The sequence below is a fragment of the Haliaeetus leucocephalus genome, unplaced genomic scaffold (genome assembly GCF_000737465.1).
Source record: "Haliaeetus leucocephalus isolate CR32 unplaced genomic scaffold, Haliaeetus_leucocephalus-4.0 Scaffold162, whole genome shotgun sequence".
NCBI classification, from domain to species: domain Eukaryota; kingdom Metazoa; phylum Chordata; class Aves; order Accipitriformes; family Accipitridae; genus Haliaeetus; species Haliaeetus leucocephalus.
In genome coordinates, this window is record NW_010972598.1 from 11507477 (window position 1) to 11526588 (window position 19112).

Sequence of the window (19112 nt, forward strand, 5' to 3'; positions counted from 1 at the left end):
AGCATAAAGACTTCTGAAGTGAGTTGGTTTGGAAAGTAACATATTTAAGGAACATTGCAACATTCTACAGGTTTTTTTTTTTTAAGTTTCTTTTGGTTTTTAGCAAGTGATATCCACTTACAGATGCAGAATTTTTTGCTGATTTAAGGCTATTTAATAAAATTCTGACATAAAACCATTATAAAAATATACAATCTGGACAGCTAATACACAGCTTAAAACTTTTCACGTATTGTCCTTTCTGGAATGTCAGGCCTAAAGCTTGTACAGTCATCTGAAAATGAAACTAGTTCAGAGAAAAACCTACAAAACAAATCAATCAATGCCCATCATGGCACTGGAAAACATATGGGCACCTGCTCCCTTGCCAGTACCTTCTAATCATATACATATTCCTGAAGTCCACAAGACAGCCAACTGATCATCATATGTGTCATTCACAGCCTACTCCAAGTCAGATCTAAAGCCATTGTCCAAGAGATGGAATGATTTCAATAATGTTTTGGTGAGTTATATGTTTTCTTTTTTTCCCATCTCACAAACATTGAAATCCTTCCCCAAAAGCTTAAGCTGAAAAACTAAATTAAGAGCTTGAAATGAGGAAACCAGAGTCTCGTTGTGCACAGTCACAGGAATTATGCTGATCAGAAAAACATTGATTAGAAATTGAACCCATGCTTCCAGATATTACATTACTGCCTTAACCAAAATATCCATACCCCTGACTTGCTAGCCTTCAGGACCATTTTGTTTCCATCTTACTCTCTTCAGCTTCCGGCCTATAACGCTCCCATTTACTACATTGGATATATCACAGCTCACAGCAGACAAGATGGGTTCAGCCTTTAATCTAGCTACTTTCTAGGCAGAATGCCTACATGAACTCCAATGTCATTTAAAATTGCTCAGATGTCTCCAACGTTGGTGGAAGTCCATTTGTGACAATAACACCATTAAACAGTTGTCAAGACAGATTTGAGAGAAGACAGCAGTTTAAGGTTGCAAAAAGTGTTTTTCAGCCTTTTATGAAAAACCAGGGAATCCATAAGACAAAGATATTCTTTTGAAGTTTCTTTTAAAAATGCAGACATTTAGACATGACATTCATATTTCTGATAAGCAAAAATTTATTAGTTCACAGCATTACTAAGAATTTCTCAAACTTTGTAAAAACCAGCACTGTTCTGTATTTTTTATCTCTCAGCGCCAGACTGATACAACAAAATGTCCGATAGGGATAGTCATAGGTGAAAGGCATCTGTTTAGGTCATCTATTCTGCTTGCCTTCAACTGCAGAATTATTTCTGGTAAAATATTATTTATATTAGACTCTCTGGGGCTAAGATAAGACAAAAGAGGACAAAAGACATATTGGATATGTTTACCTTGACAGTTAGCAACTGCAAGGTGTCTCTCCAGACCAGACACAAAAGTTACACATGCAAAGACCCTGAAAGCGTGGCCCAAGTGGTTCTGTGGCTGAAGAACACCTTTTCAGACTCACAGTGCTCTCTGAAGGCGAATATGGCTCTAGACAGAATCACATAGGATATCGAAAAAAAGACACCATGTGACTGGGAGGCAGGAGGGACAGAGCTCAGGGCAGGTTTACAGCTTTCTTCATAGACTTACAAAACCAGCTCTATAAATACAGACACTGAACATATCTTCTTGGACATGGCCTGATGGCTGGTAGTTTCAGCACACTGTGAGTTTTAACTATTGCTAAGTTTTTGTAAACCTTTTCATAAAGGACAGTTCTAAGGAATTATTTTTAGGAAGATAAAAGTAGTAACTTGGTAGATATTTATAGATAACTCCTTTCAGAACAGGGCATAAAATAAAAATTATTCTCACCTGCCTACTCAGCACCAGCCCGAATTCTATCTAGAACAGTACCCTGGAATTCACAGTACCAACAAACAGCAGACTACACATTCATAACATGAAACAGATGAGGATACTTATATTTTCTGTATATGGTTTATAAACATACACACATATACATAATACTTTATCAAAAATATTTAGGAAGACTCATCCACAGAGCTGGAGCAGAAAGCAAAGCCTGATCAAGATACTGATACTGCATCAAAGGAATAAGAAATTACCACATAGCCTCCTTAAAATATCTTTGGAAATTATTCTCTCCAAATCTCTCTTATAAAGGTGAAAACTAGGAAAACTGTTTCTGGAAGAAACATCATACATAAACAACCAAATTAAAGGTAATCATGACAGATGAACTTGCTCTGGAATTAGTACAAGAAGATTTAGTATGCGCATCAAAACCAAACTCATGCTATAAACCTAGATGAAAGAATTCAAAATATACATGCAAAAATGCAAAATGAGGTGCAGTAAGTCAAAGAAAATATTTTACCTGCTTCAGTCTTGCTGAGTTAATGATAGAAAACAGAGGATACAAAGCTCATTGATAACTCAGCAACCCAGTAAAACAAGGAAATTACATTCAGACTCTTTCCTGCTCCAAACTTAAAACAGTATGAAGTATTTGAATAACAACTAACTAATATAATTTTGTAATAATTATAGAGCAGTTGATAAGCATATTGGCATATACAGAAATGTTTGCCAAAAATCTAATATAAAGTCTCTGCAATTTTGTGATAATGGTCAATACTGAGAACACTGAGGCAGCCAATCATCTTGGGTTTTAAGTGGTTGTTTTTCTTTTTCTTTGAAAGAAGACTACCATTCTAGAGAAACAGGTAGTAATATGACAAAATCTAGGTGCACAGGCAAAAGTCCTTGAGGTTTGAATTAGTATTAACAAAGACAAGAAATGCAACTTATCCAACATAATTTACAAATGTTCTGACATTTGAATAGCAAGGAACCTTGCTTTTTTGCTGTACTAATCATGTAAAAAACCATCGAAATACTATTTCACAGGGTAACTTAACCCCACAAATTAAAATGAGGAAAAACTATAATAACAAGCACTTATTATGTAATTTTACTTCAGAGAAGAGGTATTTGCAAAATAATCATGTCTCAAAGAAATCTCAGAATAATAATCTGCAGAAAGCCTGTTCATGAAATGTATATAAGAGAGGTTTTGCAGCACTCAAGAAATCTCACTGAGAGAAGCTGGGAGCATAACCCGACCTCTCTTGAAAGATTTTAGTAAGCCAAGGCAACACTGGGATTTCATGGAGTAGAAGACAGAGAGGATATTCTACAATATCGGGCAAAATTATAATCTAGGTCACATGTAAAACCATAAATAGCACCCTTTGTCTGCAGAATATAAAATATTTAAAACCATTGTTGCAGGCCCTGTTGATGCATGTTATGGGGTGGTTTATGTCTTGATTACATACAGCTGAGTATATGAATTCCATCTTTTATTTCCTTGTCAGCCAGATTTCTTCTGCAGCTAATTGGAAGCCAGAGAACTCTGCCTAGGGGAAAGCCAGCAGCTATTGCAGCCTGCCTCCACTAGAATTTGTCTTTTGGAAGTGTAACAAGGTAATTTTTAAAAGATGCAAATAAATGGAGGGGGGAAAGAGGAGGAGAGTCCAACAAGCAATGAGACAGTCCAGGTTATTAACTAGCATAAGATGCGAGGAAGGAGGTGGTACTATTCAAAATCCACACCCTTGCTCATTAGTCATTGCTGTGACACACAACGAAAGCACAATACTGGCAACTGTTCTTTATTTGGCGAAGTGTTATGCAGGCTAGGAGCAATTTACAGGCTAAAAGAAATTGATTCTTTTTTACTCTCTTGTGTATTACAAGTACAGGTCTACAAGAACACAGTGGTGTTTTTTCCTTTTTCCCCCCTTTTAGAACAGATAAGCAATGTACAGTGTTTCCTTCCACTACAAATAAGTGACTATTGCTTTTACTTGACACTTGCTTTCCATTTTCCCATCAATGTCTAACCCAGGGAACTGACTCCTGAGCCTCCCCGCTGAATGCCATGTGGAGTACACTGCCACAAATGTTTTGTACGTCTCCTTCTGTCATATATATATAATGACAGTATAATCCTTCCATAAAATAAATGCAAACAAAAAAAAGCTAGAATACAAGTGAATACTTGTCGAAATATGCACACACCCCCCTTCGTCTCTGCTGTGCTCGAAATTAAGGCTAAATCAAATAGTTTACAGGCATCTACTGCAAGAATAATGGTAGAAGAAAGAAACCAAGTAAGAGAACAGCTTCAGCACGTGCACTTTCAGTGTTTCATTAATTCAGTAGCTTCCTAGCTTATTCCAGTGTGGAAGAAGATGCATCTGTTTATAAACATAAGGATTTGCTGCTTAGTATTCTATGAAAATTTAGGATTGACCTAACAAGTGTACAGCTTGCCCAAACTACTGCAGCATCAGATTCATTCTCTGTATCCCTACAATACTAATAAATAAGGGAGAACAACAAAGGAGGAGCCAAGGCACAAATAATTCATTTCACTTTCTTAAAGTTCAGTCTAGACCATCCCTATCTATTAGAGAAAGCCAAACCAAAAAGGGCAGTCAAGAGCTCTAGACAACCCACTGAAGGTAGTCTACAGTCTTACTTGTTGGCTGAGCCTATCAACCAGAAAAACCATGTCAGACCAGATCTAGATGTGCTGAGTTTTAGGTTACAAGAAGGTAATCTGCTAAAAGCAAGCTAAATGGGATTTCAGTTTAAATGCTGATTTCGTTATGCGATGAAGCAGATTGTGTATTCTCACATTAGCATCTCAGTTATCACTTCAAGCATGGGAAGCAGACACAGACTTAGGGATAGCAAATATTGATTATAAACTCAGAGTTTCTTACTGTAGCAGACACAATAAATTCAACTTACATGCTCACAACAAACAGCCTATGAGAAGGACTACTACAAGTAGGACAATTAAAACTTACGGATTTATTGACTCATCTTACACAAAAGGAAGGGTGTCAAAGATGTTTTAAAAAATGTAATTTGATGATTTCTGTAGACACTACACAGAACAACGAAATGATAAAGCACATTGGTGATTTCCACTGCACCCCAGCTCTTCAAATGTCTATGTATTACCTTGTTGAATTCTGCTTAGCTAGCCAGTTAGGTTTTATACTCCAGTGGCTAGAACACAATACTGAAGGTTTTCTTAATTTTAACTTACTGTACAAACTAGGGGAAGTCCTTTCTATACCACTGCTTATGTTCACCCAATTATGAAATGAATATTTGGTAGAACCTGAATTTACCTGACAGGTATTGGCCATGTTTAAGTAATGAAGTTTTCGTTTCCATCCACCAAGAAGCTTGTCTATCATTTGAAAACAAACAAACAAACATGAAGATCAAGAAAAGTAAGACTGTATTGTAAGTAACCATACCACAGATTAAATTATTTTCACTCTCACTTGTCTCAAATGTCACTAATGAAAACCAAACCTTTTTGGATGTATCTTAGACATCACAAACAGCAAATAGAGAATTCCTGAAATATCCATGTATCCTCCTCTGACAAGCTGAAGGCAGGAAACATGTAGGCAACTCATACAGCTACCTAACCCCATAGTCTTTTAACTGAATCTGGTAGATCTCTAGTGTTCTAATCAGTCCCACAAAAACCATGCACAAATATGTGAGGATGTGTGCCTGCAGGAGCACTAACAGGGCTATCTAACTTTCTGAATTAAAGTCTTAGAGATCCTTGACATGATAAAAAGACACTCTCAATAGTCACCTTGTCATAGTCTTCTCTTTATTAAAAGAATTTACTTCATGTTGTTACTGAGAAATTTGTAGTGCCAAATCAGTGGAACAGATTACTACAACTGTAATAGCCACAAGAGATTTGCTGATCTCCAGCAGAAATAGTTTAATGACAACCTAGAGGTCAAAATCTGTTTTCATAAATACAGGGTATTATCTCAATACTCTGTATAGGAGTCTATTCACAGAACAGTCTAAATCTTCATTAACACTTGCCAGTGGCAAGTCTGTTTTACTGAAAAGCCACTCAATAGCCAATATAATACTTTTGCCAAAATAAATAAGGCTAAAATCCTTTGATCAACCTTATTTGCTCTACGCTTTTGAGCAAGTTCTTCCAGACAACGCACTAAAGCAAAACAAATACCCTTGTTTCAAATGTATTAAAAAATATCAAGATACATTGTCTGTGGACAGCTACATAGCAATAAATATTGCAAAGTAATCTACACAAAAAGGGTTGCAAAGGTGACTGTTTGTAATCTGCTTAACAAAGTCATAGTGCTACTACCAAGCCAGAAATCACAGACGTATTAGAAATAGCAACATCAGAATGCTCAGCTGCCCTGATCAAAATCCAGCTTGCTCACTAGTATGTTGTACTTCCTTCGCAAAACCAACACACATGCAACACCGCAAGTATTCTGTAACAGTATTTCAAGGCCAGCTGGCAAATGGCTCAAATACTGTATATAAATTATCCGCTTTTTTCTGAACTAAAGGAGACAGGACAGGGACAAGGAATTGCAATAGAACCTTCTTCACTAACATACAAGACAGTATGTTGTAACATGCCTTTCAAGGCACACATCACTATCAAGAGTAAAAATATTAGCTGTGTTTTATTGCTACAATATGTGCCGTATCAGATGCTTGAGCAGAATTTTGTGAATTGTATTTATTAAACCACTGAGGCAGCATATTAAATAGCCATGAAGAGGGTTTTTCCTACTGTTGTCCACAATGCTAGGAGATTTAAAATAAACAGGAGTGCAAGAACAGCAGCTTGGGCTTAAAACAAGTTCTGTGCTTGTTCCTATGAAGGGAGATTGTTCTATTTAAATATATTTTATTTCCTCATCCTCATTCCCTATCTAACTGCTGCCTCTTTTCAAACTCAGATCGAACTTAATCCCACAGAGGCAAGGGAAAAGAAAATCTTCAGCCTAAACCAAGAGAAAAATCACTAGAAGATAAACAAAAAAGCAGCTAACAAATTGTGAAACAATGTTTCCACCTGGAGGTTTTTAGATGTCAACTACATTTTGTGGAAAATATTGGAAATTTGAAAGTCACAGATGCTGCCAGGAACTCCATGAAGTAAGCATGGTGTGTGAACATGAAACATGTTGCAATAGTTAATAAAATATTTCACAAAGCTTGGTTAAATAAGAAAAAAATCTTGATAGTATATGCTGAAGGTTTTTGAAAGATAGCATGTTTTCAATTCATTCACCACAAAAAAAAAAAAAAAAAAAAACACCCTCCCTAGCTCAATTTAAAGTTTCTTCAAGAATGCATTCAAGCATTACTAAGCTAAAATAATGATATAAAAATGGAAACAAACTGCCCTCAGCTGCAGGAGCTCCCATTATAACAAACTATTGTTTACAATTTATAAAAAAAAAGTTATTTATTCCACATGCACTTGACTCCCCTTTATTAAGTGACCTTTTTCTCTTGTACCATCTTATTACAGATACCTATTTTAAGAGGTAAGAGGTTGCTTGTAAATGGCAACATACTAGTATAGTAACATGCTTGTGTGGCAAAAGAGTTTTTTCTATCCTTCTTCCCCCTCCAACATAACTGCAGAAAAGAATAATCAACTGTGGAAAGATCTGAATAGTTCAATGGGCATAAAAGAGGTACTGGCAATAAATTAGAATATTGCAGACCTCTATGGGTTTCAGACATTGCTTCACAGCTGATACCATACATGAATTTTAAGCAGCCTGCTGGGTCAGGCTAGCTCTTGAGAAGCACTACAAACCATTACCATGCATCATCATCAGCTAGGTTTTAATAGTGAGCCTTCACCACAGAGAAATACAGCTTGCTTACAGGACACTGTAGTCCAAATCAGAACAAGTATCACTAAGTTACTCTAGCAACAGTGGAGCTTTTTGTTCTCCCAAATTTTCACATGTCTTTTCAGGTAGAATGATCAGCCCCATCTAAAGTCATCAGAAGCCAACTTAGAACATAGGGTCCCCATTTTTATTTTTTTTTTTTTAATCAAAGCTTGATCCTACATGTCTCATTTGGGGCTGAGTCAGTCATTGCTTCCCATTCTGTTTTCCTTGTGCGTGACATGGCAAAAAGACCCACAGGGCAGCAAACTGCAGTCCTATGTGTACAAGCCAATGTTTTGACTGGACACGTGACATGTCATTCTGTGACTGGCCAGCTTAAAAAAACCAACACAACAACAAAAAGCAAGAACATGCAGTTTATTTCCAGATGTATTGCGCGCTGAAAATATGAAGCAGTCTCCCCCCTCCATAACAACTCTTGGATTAATGAACTTGCTTCCTATCTATCCAGTATGAAAAACAGCTTGATTCCCCATAAAACATTTTATACCTTTGATAAAGCATTTTAAATATAGAACTTCCAAAGGGTTTAGAAAAAAAAAAAATAATCCCAAACTCCTTTGTGTGAGCTGTTAGCATTTTGTGGATTTCTATTGTGTATACTTGCAAAGAAAGCAAGGGTTAAAAATATGAACCAGAACCAGGCAGAGTCCTGTTTTCCAGTAGCAGCTTTTTCTACTTTCTCATGCAAAGCTGCTTTAGAGGTTAAATGTGACAGGCTAGGATGACAGAGTATTTCAGGTTGCGTGATAGTGCAGCAGGTGCAGTACAGCTGAATAAAACTGGACCACGGAGTGGTTGTTATTTGTTTCCATCCTGACAGGTGTATCTTTTGTCCCTACAGGACTGAGGAGACTCTAACTGACATTCCAAAAGCACAAAAACCACTCAAGAATAGTTCTGCCAGGTTCTTAGTGGCTATAATTTCATTCACAAGGGCTGTAGGCTGGCTAACCACCACCATAGCGGGCAGCAGCAGGACTCTGAATTTAGCTCCAAAACATTTAGTCTTATTTTATCTTTTACATGAGGGAAATCTCTAAGAGAAACAGCACGTAGGCTACACAATGCATTTTCAAGACAAGTAATAATATCTGGTCAGCAGAAAGAAGGTCCTTCACCTTCCGCCTTCACTACCCCTTCATTCAACCAGAAGATGCTGGAGAACATTTACAGAGAGTATTTCAGTAACAACACTTTCAAAAAATACAGAGGTAGAACAGTCAGTTTTCTGTATCCCCCCACCCCTTTCACTAGCATTGCTCCTGCCCTTTGAAAAAATATGAAATCTCTTGAGTGCTTTCATATCTTCAAGGGGTAAAAAGTGCTAAAGAGCACAGCTGTATTTCAAACACAAACGCACAAATCAGTTCATGACTACCAAAGCTGTTCTGCTGGAAATTGTAAAACCAGCTAGAAATGTCACTTAGTTACAGACACAACCTTATATCAAAGCAATAGGTGATGAGAGCTAAAAATACTGTGGTCACCATTTACAATGTTTTACTAGTCTCCCCCTCCCCCCAGTGGTACTCCATCACTGCTGGACTTGTGAAGGGGTCCTGCTCTCACGTTTGCCACCTTTTCTGCATTTAATGTATTCATCCAAAAAAACCCCTGATGATTAGAAACAGCAAACTAGAGAAGAGCACTAAATATTGGAAACTGAAAGTCCTTAAATTATTCACAGAATTCAAACAGTTTTTGAAGTACACTGTGGCGTTTCGATAGCCATGTAATTCAGTCTGACATCATAAGCTACAGCACTGCAATGCTAATTTGGGAGATGATTACAGCTGTAAGAGGCTGATGCAGTCTTCATTTACATATATCTCTGGTCTGTCTCCTCAAAGGACTAAAGATCTGCTAAATTCCAAATTCAATGGGAGCATCAGTTCACCCAGATGTGGCCAAGATAATTTCACTAATCAAACAGCAACAATGCCTCACTACGACTCATTGGTGGTTAGCATCACTACAAACTTTTTAATTTTCACATACAACTTAGTGAAATATCATGTATGCTGCAATATCTTGTGACAGCCTTTTGGTGAAAAATTCAGCATGTAATATGAGAGTGGGAATTTATTTGCTGGGACTGATAGCTATCACCATGTCTTCTCCCTTCACTACAGTATTTCCAATTGTTAAACCTCAAGACCTTTGTGAGGGCATTATTACAGTTATGCAAGTCAAAAGCTACAGCCCAGGCTCTGTCTAAAATCAGGAAGTTTCTCCACCTACTAGGTACTCTTCTCCCTCCTCCACAGAGTTTGTTTGGGGAGGTGGAGGGAAGATACAAGTGTTCCCATTCTATTTCTTTAAAGCATCAAATGAAGTCATTCATACCTGTTTATCTCAAAGAAACTTAACACATCACAGCCCGCTTGAAGACCTAGATAAAAGTTATGATGGCTCAGAAGACAAGAATCCCAATCTTCAGGGCTTTTTCCTTATACTAGGGTACATCAATGGGAATTTTGCTACTCATTTTACAGAGTAGGAGGATACCCATCATAAGGGTAATCCTGATTTTTATTCTTGCTATTCCAACCTCTCACTAATTCCTCAGAAAGAACGCAAGGAGAGGTTGGCACATAATTCATTAAATTACAGCTCTCAAATCTGAACTGTCAAGTCATGTTTAGTACAACTCAAAACAGAAAACAGTACACAATCTTTATGAAGAATTAAAGATGCAAGACTGAGAGCTTCTATTCAAGTGATCGAAGAAAGTTACAAAGCTCAACATAAGCCAGGTACCACATATTAATAACTCCCAGATTCAATCAAAATAGAGCAGGAATATTTAAATTGTAGTCTAAATTAGATCTGTAACAATCTTCATAGAAATAGGCAAGTCAAGTAGCAAAGTTATCTTTGGAAGAAATCTATTAGCCGTAATGGAATGATAATCCTCTTAGATTCATTGATGCTGACAGATTAAATACTTTAAATTCATCTTTTATTTTGTTAGCTCATTTGACACAAAATAAGTCCTACACTTTTAATATTATAGTGAGAGTAGAAGGAGTTTTGCTATTACTGTGGGAAATTCGGTATTAATGGAGTGCTTCTGGGTATTGAGTAGAACTATAAACTATGTTACCAAATGACAACTGGAAAGGACTAACTTGTTTCCACTTCTAAGATACTACCACTATTTATTAGAAACTAAATTGATATTACTGAATTTGTTTTCTATTTAGGAAAAGCCTAAAAAAATACATTGATAACAAGAAAGAATGCATGAATGAACACATTTTCCCTATAAATAAAGCGTTAAATAATATAGGGTTACATATACTGCCAACCTTTTGCTCCTAGTGTCAGGCTGGCACATCTCCAACAAAGCAGCCCAAAAGCTCCAAGCGATCCTTCCTCCATTCTCCTTCAAGAAACCACCATGCTTCAGCAACAGCAAAACATTTTACAGCAATGTTTTTCAGTCCCAGATGCAACTACCAGACAGACTCACCAAACTTACATACAGATCCTTTGTGCTCTACCTGAAACTCCTAGCTACAAGATTACTTACTGTTCTAGTTAACAGGGACTTTTCCAGCATTTTATTCACAAAACCTTTCAGAAAGGGTAGTTTCATACTTCTGCTGATCAAAAATAAATGTTGAGACCTGGAAACTTTTCATCATGCAAAATTATTTACGGCATAGCCCTTTGCAGTAAGTTTTGAGATGTTTGCATTCACTTAGAAATAAATAATATATACCATGCCTAATATCATACATTATTTCTAGGTTATTATGGGTCCCAAAAACCTCAACCTAGCAAAAATCAGAATGGACACAGCAGGCAGAAAAATAAGACAAATCTCCAGCATCTCACTTCATGTTACTCCATCTTAGCTTAAGATACACCAAGTTACTCAATCTTGGATCTACAGATTTGACCTATTGATTCTATCCGTATTCTATAGTTTATAATGGTAAATAAGAGGGTTTTTTTTACACTGCTATATTTATCACTGGAATACCTGTCAGCTACTTTCACTCTTTTTATAAAAGGGAAATTACTGATCACTTGCCTATGAACCATATTAGGAGGCTCAAAGTCTTAAGAATGCACAATTACCCGGGGCAGGGGGATCTAATTCCAGAATTATAAAGCTATTTTAACAAATCTGTATTTTTTCAAAATTACTTAGCTCTGAGAACTACATGATGTGAATAACAACATTCAAAACTCTATCTGGAAGCCTTCAGTTAGGACATAGTGCTGAAGAGGAATGACATGCATTAAATATATGCACCACCTAGTGTCTTCCAGTGCATCCACTACATTCATTATTGATCTGCAGTACATAGCTTTGACAGGCAAAGCGTTTTTAACTGCTACCCGACGTTACTTTTTTTATTCCAAACAGTCCATGTTCTTTCCAGCCAAGTTAAAAGATACAAACCAAAAAGTTCCAACTGAAAACTAGCATTATCTATGTCAGCAGCAGTAAATACCTTACAATATGTCATCATCAGCAAATACCTCCTGAACTGGAAGTTGAAATTAATATTTCAAAGGGTAATGGCTTACTACAGATCTTTAACGGTTTTAAATCTGGCCTAGAACACAGCTAACCTGAAGCATCTGTCACCATAAAAGTCATAGACACATCTGTTGAACTGCAAATCAGATACAGTTTTATATGAAAGGCTGAATTCAATTAATAGAGCAAATTTGTTTTTCTGTAATGCAATTTATTATTAGGAATGGTGTAAGGAGAGAAGCAATTTTGTGAATAACTGTTCACAATTTATAAGAAATCTCCATGTTTGCTCTTTTTCTATTCATTGTCTGGCAGGATTCAAGCAATTCAATTTCACATGCAGAAACACTCACGGAAGAAAAGTTTTAGATTCACAAAAGCACCTTCTACTGAAAAAAAAATTAAGCATATCCAAGCAGAAGATGAGTAATGTAACAGTTCTTTTAACCATTTACAGATGAGTAACCTGCAATGGTATTTCAGTTTTCTGTGCAGTGAGTCAAAGAGCACTAAAACACACACAGAACAAAATCCAAAATATTTTGGTTTATCCTCCTACAAATAAAACTCTCATCAACCAGGAGCAGATTTTTTTTCAAAAAGCTTTTGACATTCAACACAAATTAGACATAAAAGCATGTTAAATGTTATTTTAATTCTGCATTCAGGATAAAGGCAAAAAGCAGGTCTCCTGGAAAAAGTCAGAAGCAATTTTTTAAAAAGTTTTCCTATTGTTGCTCCTATTGCTTCTTTAAAACAAGCATGGATATGAAGAAACAAAAAAGAGCTCAGTTACACTATTTCCATTCATTTTGATTACATTCTGTATGTTTAGACACATTAAATAAGCTTTATCTACAGATCAATTACGCTCTTTTATTACAGCATTTCAAGTGTTGAAGCATCCACTGGACCTTCAAAGCATAGAAGCCATTTACAATTACACCCAAACCCTTACTGTACAGGTACCGTACATAGGGCAAGAAAAGTTAACTATCACCACAAAGTCATTTTCTGCAAGGTTACAGGTCAGCTGTGGAGCTGGGACTAAACTGCAGGTACATCCAAGTCCCAACCAAGCCTTCAACATCTGTGTTCCCTAGTCACGACTGTTACAGAACCGGGAATGACTGGAATTATGCAGTCCAGACAGTACACAAAACTGGTCTGTAGCATTCACAGACAGACTGGATGCTAGAGCTTCATGTCATCTCTGCCTGGCATGCCTGTTAAAGGAAGAGACTCTACTAAAAATTTTTTTCTGTGAAACAGCAGACTCATAGAGCATATTTGGCATCTAAACTGAGCCACCTCATAGGCCAGCTTCCCCTCAGATGGCAATCTAGTCAGAGTCAGCATCAGTTGGATGCAAAGTGGATAATTAGCATTGGGACTTCCCATTTTGCATTGCTTTTCCATTGGAACTGTCCAGACCCAGGCTGCTGCTTCTTTCAATTGCTTGCAATAGGTTTGTGGCTTCTAAGGTCATTGGCTGCTTGTATTTTTCTCTTTCCATGACACATTAAGCAGAGGTTTCCAATGAGATGTTCACAGTAGGAATCTCAAACATGTATGGTAACATTTTATTTTTTTTTTTTTTAGGAAAGTATAGAAAGACTAGGATTGCTGTATGCTGAAATTATGTTTATGATGCATGCATGTAATCTCGCATACATATTCTTGTCTGAGAAACCATGTTAATTTGCCATTGTTCTACCTCAATACAGACACAGTATTGCACAAAGAATACCTTGTATAAGCAAATTAATTAGATACCGCCTATTCATCCTCTTCAATAATCCAAAAGCAAGCTAATTGCTGAATGAATTCAAACTATGCTAAGCTTCCTAAAGGAAGTATTTTTAACCTAAATGGAACTAAATGAAATCAGTGCATCAGGGCTTCACTGAGGTCTGTAACTTTTTAAAATTCAAAAGAGAAACAGGCAAAAAACAGACAAAAATACCTACAGCAGTAGTCAGCAGAATACTCATTACGGAACATCACGTTTAAGTTTAATTGCCCTCCGACATCCCCTGCATGGAAGTTCCTATAAAGCATTTGGCACTAAACAGTAGTGGGCAAGTAACTGGACTCCACTGACCAAGAGCCTGCAAATAAGTCTTTATTAGCAACATTTTTGGATGGTGTTAAAAAAGGCCACTCAAGGGTGGGTGGGGAGGGGAAGATGGATGAAAATGACATTGATCACAATTATGCAGGTAAATTACAAGGTTCAGATTACTTAGGCTTGTACACAGCGTTAGCATCTTCTAATACCTACTTGCAAGATGCTTCAAAATGTGGTTTATTGATCTCTAATGAGATACGATGGAGCATAAAAAATTTCATACTTACAAATACTCATGCTCTAAGCTAAGGCCACATGATACAACATAGTTATTGAAGTGCTTTAAAAGTATAAATAGAAAATGAAACATTTTTCTATTTTATACAAATGAATCTGACCATCTGCTTCACTGCAACAGCAGCAGCATCTAAAAACAACTGAAACAGCAGCCTCTGGTGTTAAAATTCTGCTCTTTTTCTCAGACTCCACCTTTCACCAGAAAGCAGGACTAAAAATACAGAAAAGATACACCAAGTGGCCCTGAGGAATCCTTTGCACCATAAGTAATTTTCCATCTTAGCATATATCATACTGTTTGCGTTTACCTTCTGTAATTCACTGTGAAAATATCATCAGATAAGCTTCTATTCTGCCCTGGTGAAAATTCATCTTGATACAAAGTCCTCTTACTGTATGAAGATGGAAAAATTTTCATAGCATGGAAAGCTCATTTCACCCCTGTACATATCAAGCTTTATTCTCTACATCTGAAGAGACAGAAATTACACATCTCTTGAGCACATATATGAACAAGCACATGTGTATGAAGGATAAGCCAAGAAAAACCATCCCTGCAAGACACTCCCTTAAAGGGCAGAATTATCCTGTCTTTCAAAAAACGAAATATTTTCAGAGATGCATGCATTAGAAAGAAAGCAGACAATGGAGGCTGTGCACACCTCACTTCCAGGACAGGATCATATGCATAGCTCTTCAGGTCTTTGTTTGAGTAATACAAGGAAAACTTACTGCCATTCTGATCTGTAGCATTCCAGAAATTCATAGTATGCTCTCTCTGCAAAGCAGTAATGTACTCAAGTATTATCAGAGTGCAAACTAAAACAATCCTCATAAGGATTAGTGTTCTGTAACAGACAAAACTAGAGCATATTCATGTCCAAAGTCAGTCTTACACTTAACAGGAATGTTTAGACTTTCCCAGTCTTTCTCTGAATTATCTCACAAACTAAGTTACAACAAATTACGAAGACAGTAATAAATGCAGAAAAAATTCAGGACTAAATAGAAGCCTTAACAAAACTAGACAATGACTTAAAGATACACACATAGATACTCCCAAGTTCCAAAATGTGACAACTTCTGCATCATGCACCCAGTTTTGAAATACCGCTCTTTAAAGCCCCCAAATTTCCTGTGGTTTTAGAGAAATTAATTATTATCTTTTGAAACCTTAGTTTCTCAACCTATGAAAACAAAGCAATGCTTTACCACATGCAAACTGAGCCTATATCGTTCTGAAGATCCGAGAAAGATGATAAACCATTTAGTAAACAAACTCACAAGTAAAGGAAGTTTATTTTCTGAGCAGTTACAAAGTTAAATAATATAAACACTGACAGAGAAGCTCACATAAGACACTACACACTACAGAGTGAGTGGAAGGATGGTTCAAAGCAGAGCACGTGGTTTGTTATTTTAATGAATGCTTTGTCCTAACAACAAAAAGACAACGTTATCTGAATGGAGTGATTTGATCTAAGTCATACAAGAGATTCATATGGCACCCATGTCTTGCCTTAATTTTTGCTTACTCCTATATCGCTTGTTAAGAATATTTCAAGTGTACACCTAGCTGAGATATTAATAACACGCATACTTCAAGATCAAATAAATCAATATGCTGACATGGTGCGTATTCAGTTGGGGCTCACATGTAAGAAATATTTCAGATAGTAAACTGTTGACTGTACTTACAAATAATCAAATAGCTTTACTCCCAGCAGGGTATGAGGAACAGAGAAAGAGAACTTGAGACAGCCTAATAAAGCAACAGAAATAATATACTTCCTTTTGGATATAGAAATCAAGACACCTAAAAAACCTCCCTACTCTGTTAACACAGTGTAAACTCTGAAGCAGAGCTGGCCACAGAAAATCAACAACATTCCTCAAAAAAAGCATCAGTGATAGCTCTTACACACCTCTAAGCTGGTAACAATGAAGTACTTTACAAATAGGGACAGAATTCTCAGATACACGAATGAAATTCTAGCCCACTTACAATGAAATAAATGGAGGCTCATCTAATTTGCACAACGACGTTATTAAATGCAAGACAAAAGGTACAATCAGGACACAAAAAACTTGCATACCAGTCCTGTCTTCACCACTAGATTTATTTCAGTATCAATAGAATTTGCTGTTTTTACCTAAAAAGCATTTACCTAAAGCATTATTTCTCCAAGAGCTCTGCTGTCCAGAAGCTGGTTTGTCTTCTTAGTTCCTAGATGCAGAATAATACTTCAAATATGCAGCTCTCTGGACTGCATGTTGTCAGTGCTTTTTTTGTTAAAAAACAAACAAACAAACAAACACACACCAAAATTTTCAGACTAAAAGGAGGTATCTACTTCAACAGCTTCCTGTCCACAGACCCACCCATATTCCATTAGGTGGCTTAGCGGAACATTTTATCATAGTAAAATCAGTAGCAATATGCAGTGGCTACCAAGCTGTACAGTAAGTGCCATACTACTGGAAAAATCCCTAAACAATGCCAATTTAGAACAAAACGTACTCAGATCTATGAACACCATGTAACACAGAGCTTTATAGGCTTTAATATCAAAACACAGAAGAATACTAATGTTCATGTTTTATAGACATCTTTATTCAGATACATGCAACCCAAAATTAGTTTCAATGCATCAGTGAGATAATAAATATTAGCAACTCTCTTCTCATTTTCAAATTACCATAGTGTCTATGCAATTTTTCCTGTAAAATAAAAGCCCAAAGCTGTATACATATATTCATTCCAACAGATTTAAAATGCAGTGCGAAGGGTATCCACAATCATTTCATTTTTCTTTAATCCCCGTTCAGAATAAAATCCTGGAATACAATTTGGTTTGGAGGCAGCTTTTAGAAAACTTCATAACCTGAGATCTTATAGCTCAATGGGTTGTTAACTGAGGTTAACTGCTTAAGCCAAAGCTACAAGTAAACACTATGCAACATCACAACTGAGAGACAACAGACACCAAACCGATGAAAAAAATATACTGTTCTTCCTCAGAATAATGTCAAAACCCACTTCTGCTCCAGTCTAGAACTTGAAATGTCCTGCGTGGCAATTTTAATTAAACAGTTGAAATTTGTTCCTTAACAGCAACAGAAGAGTCATCCTGCTACACATGACTTGCAGTGGGAAATTTCAGATGCTTATAGGGCCTGATCCTGACCATACTTCACAGGGTGCAAGAACTGCCATAGAGTCCTACCAGACGTGTCAAACAAAAGGCAGTTAGCACCTCACATCACTGCTTTAAATACACGTGCATTCTTTTGCAGTCACAGATGTTTCTTGATGAAAGTATTAAAAAAGAAAAATTAATGTTAGACTTCGTTCTATTCTCATAATTTATTTCACCGTTCTGTAAAGTGTTTTGGTTTTTTTTCAAAGAACCACTAAAAGGCTGTATTTTGTCCATCACACAAAAGCCTCTCAGATTTCCCCTCTGCTAGACCAGTCATCAGACTTGAATGAGAGAACATAGCACATCAGGTGGCCAGTAAGGTTCCCAGGAACTGTGGCAAGGTGTCATAATCCGCTAGCTACCTGCGGATGGCTTCCTATACAGAGACCAAGACCAATAAAGTATATACAAAAGAAAAAGAGAGACCTCCACAGAGGGGCTAGTGTTAAAACAGTGAGAGGAATCTTTTAGGATCTACAAAGTCCCATTACTCTGTTCTGTAAAAGTAAGCCATTTGTACTGACATATGGTTACAGACTCTAAATACAGAAACTATGCCTTATCGACCACAGGCACCTTCCTCCAAAAAGGATAACATAGCACTAGATTGCCCCCTACTTCCCAGGCACTTTGAATACTTTGGGAAGTCCAGATATACCAGCCAAGGTGTCAGGGATGCCAGAGGGTGAAGAGTTGGTGACATCCTCTGGCTATTTGCCCTAAAGAGATTATCTTGCTCAAGTGATTTACCAGGAAAAAGTTAAATAAAGACTCCAAGCATCTCAAAACATCCACTTCACGTACATAAAAAATACACGCGCTCGTGCGTATGCACATCCAACCTCAGGCACTCGCACTGTTTGACAGGTAATTAGATTCTCACTGCCAGAAGAGATCATTGAATCTCCCAAAGCCCACCATTTTGGGGCAATCCGACTAGTCGCTAGGATCACCGTGAATATTTCATAAAGACGCTGCCCAAAGGATCCGCACACACGCTGGATCCCCAAGGACGCTTGTGCACCTCACAGCCCGGAGCTCTCCCCGCCTATTAAACCAGCAGCCCTGTGGTAAACGACCCCCCGCTCCAACAATCTGAACTACTGGTACAACCACAGTTACCACCGCAGTAGCTCCCCGCTTCTCCCTACCCCAGACCGACTCTGGACACGCTGTCCTGCAGCAAAGCTCCTGTCACGTCCCGCGGTGGG

General features: G+C 37.2%; 1 protein-coding gene across 1 annotated transcript in view; it reads right to left on the reverse strand.

The window, feature by feature from the left end:
* The window catches only part of UNC5D (unc-5 homolog D (C. elegans)), a 168036-nt gene that overhangs the window by 148486 nt on the left and 438 nt on the right, over positions 1 to 19112 (reverse strand). The window lies entirely within an intron of this gene.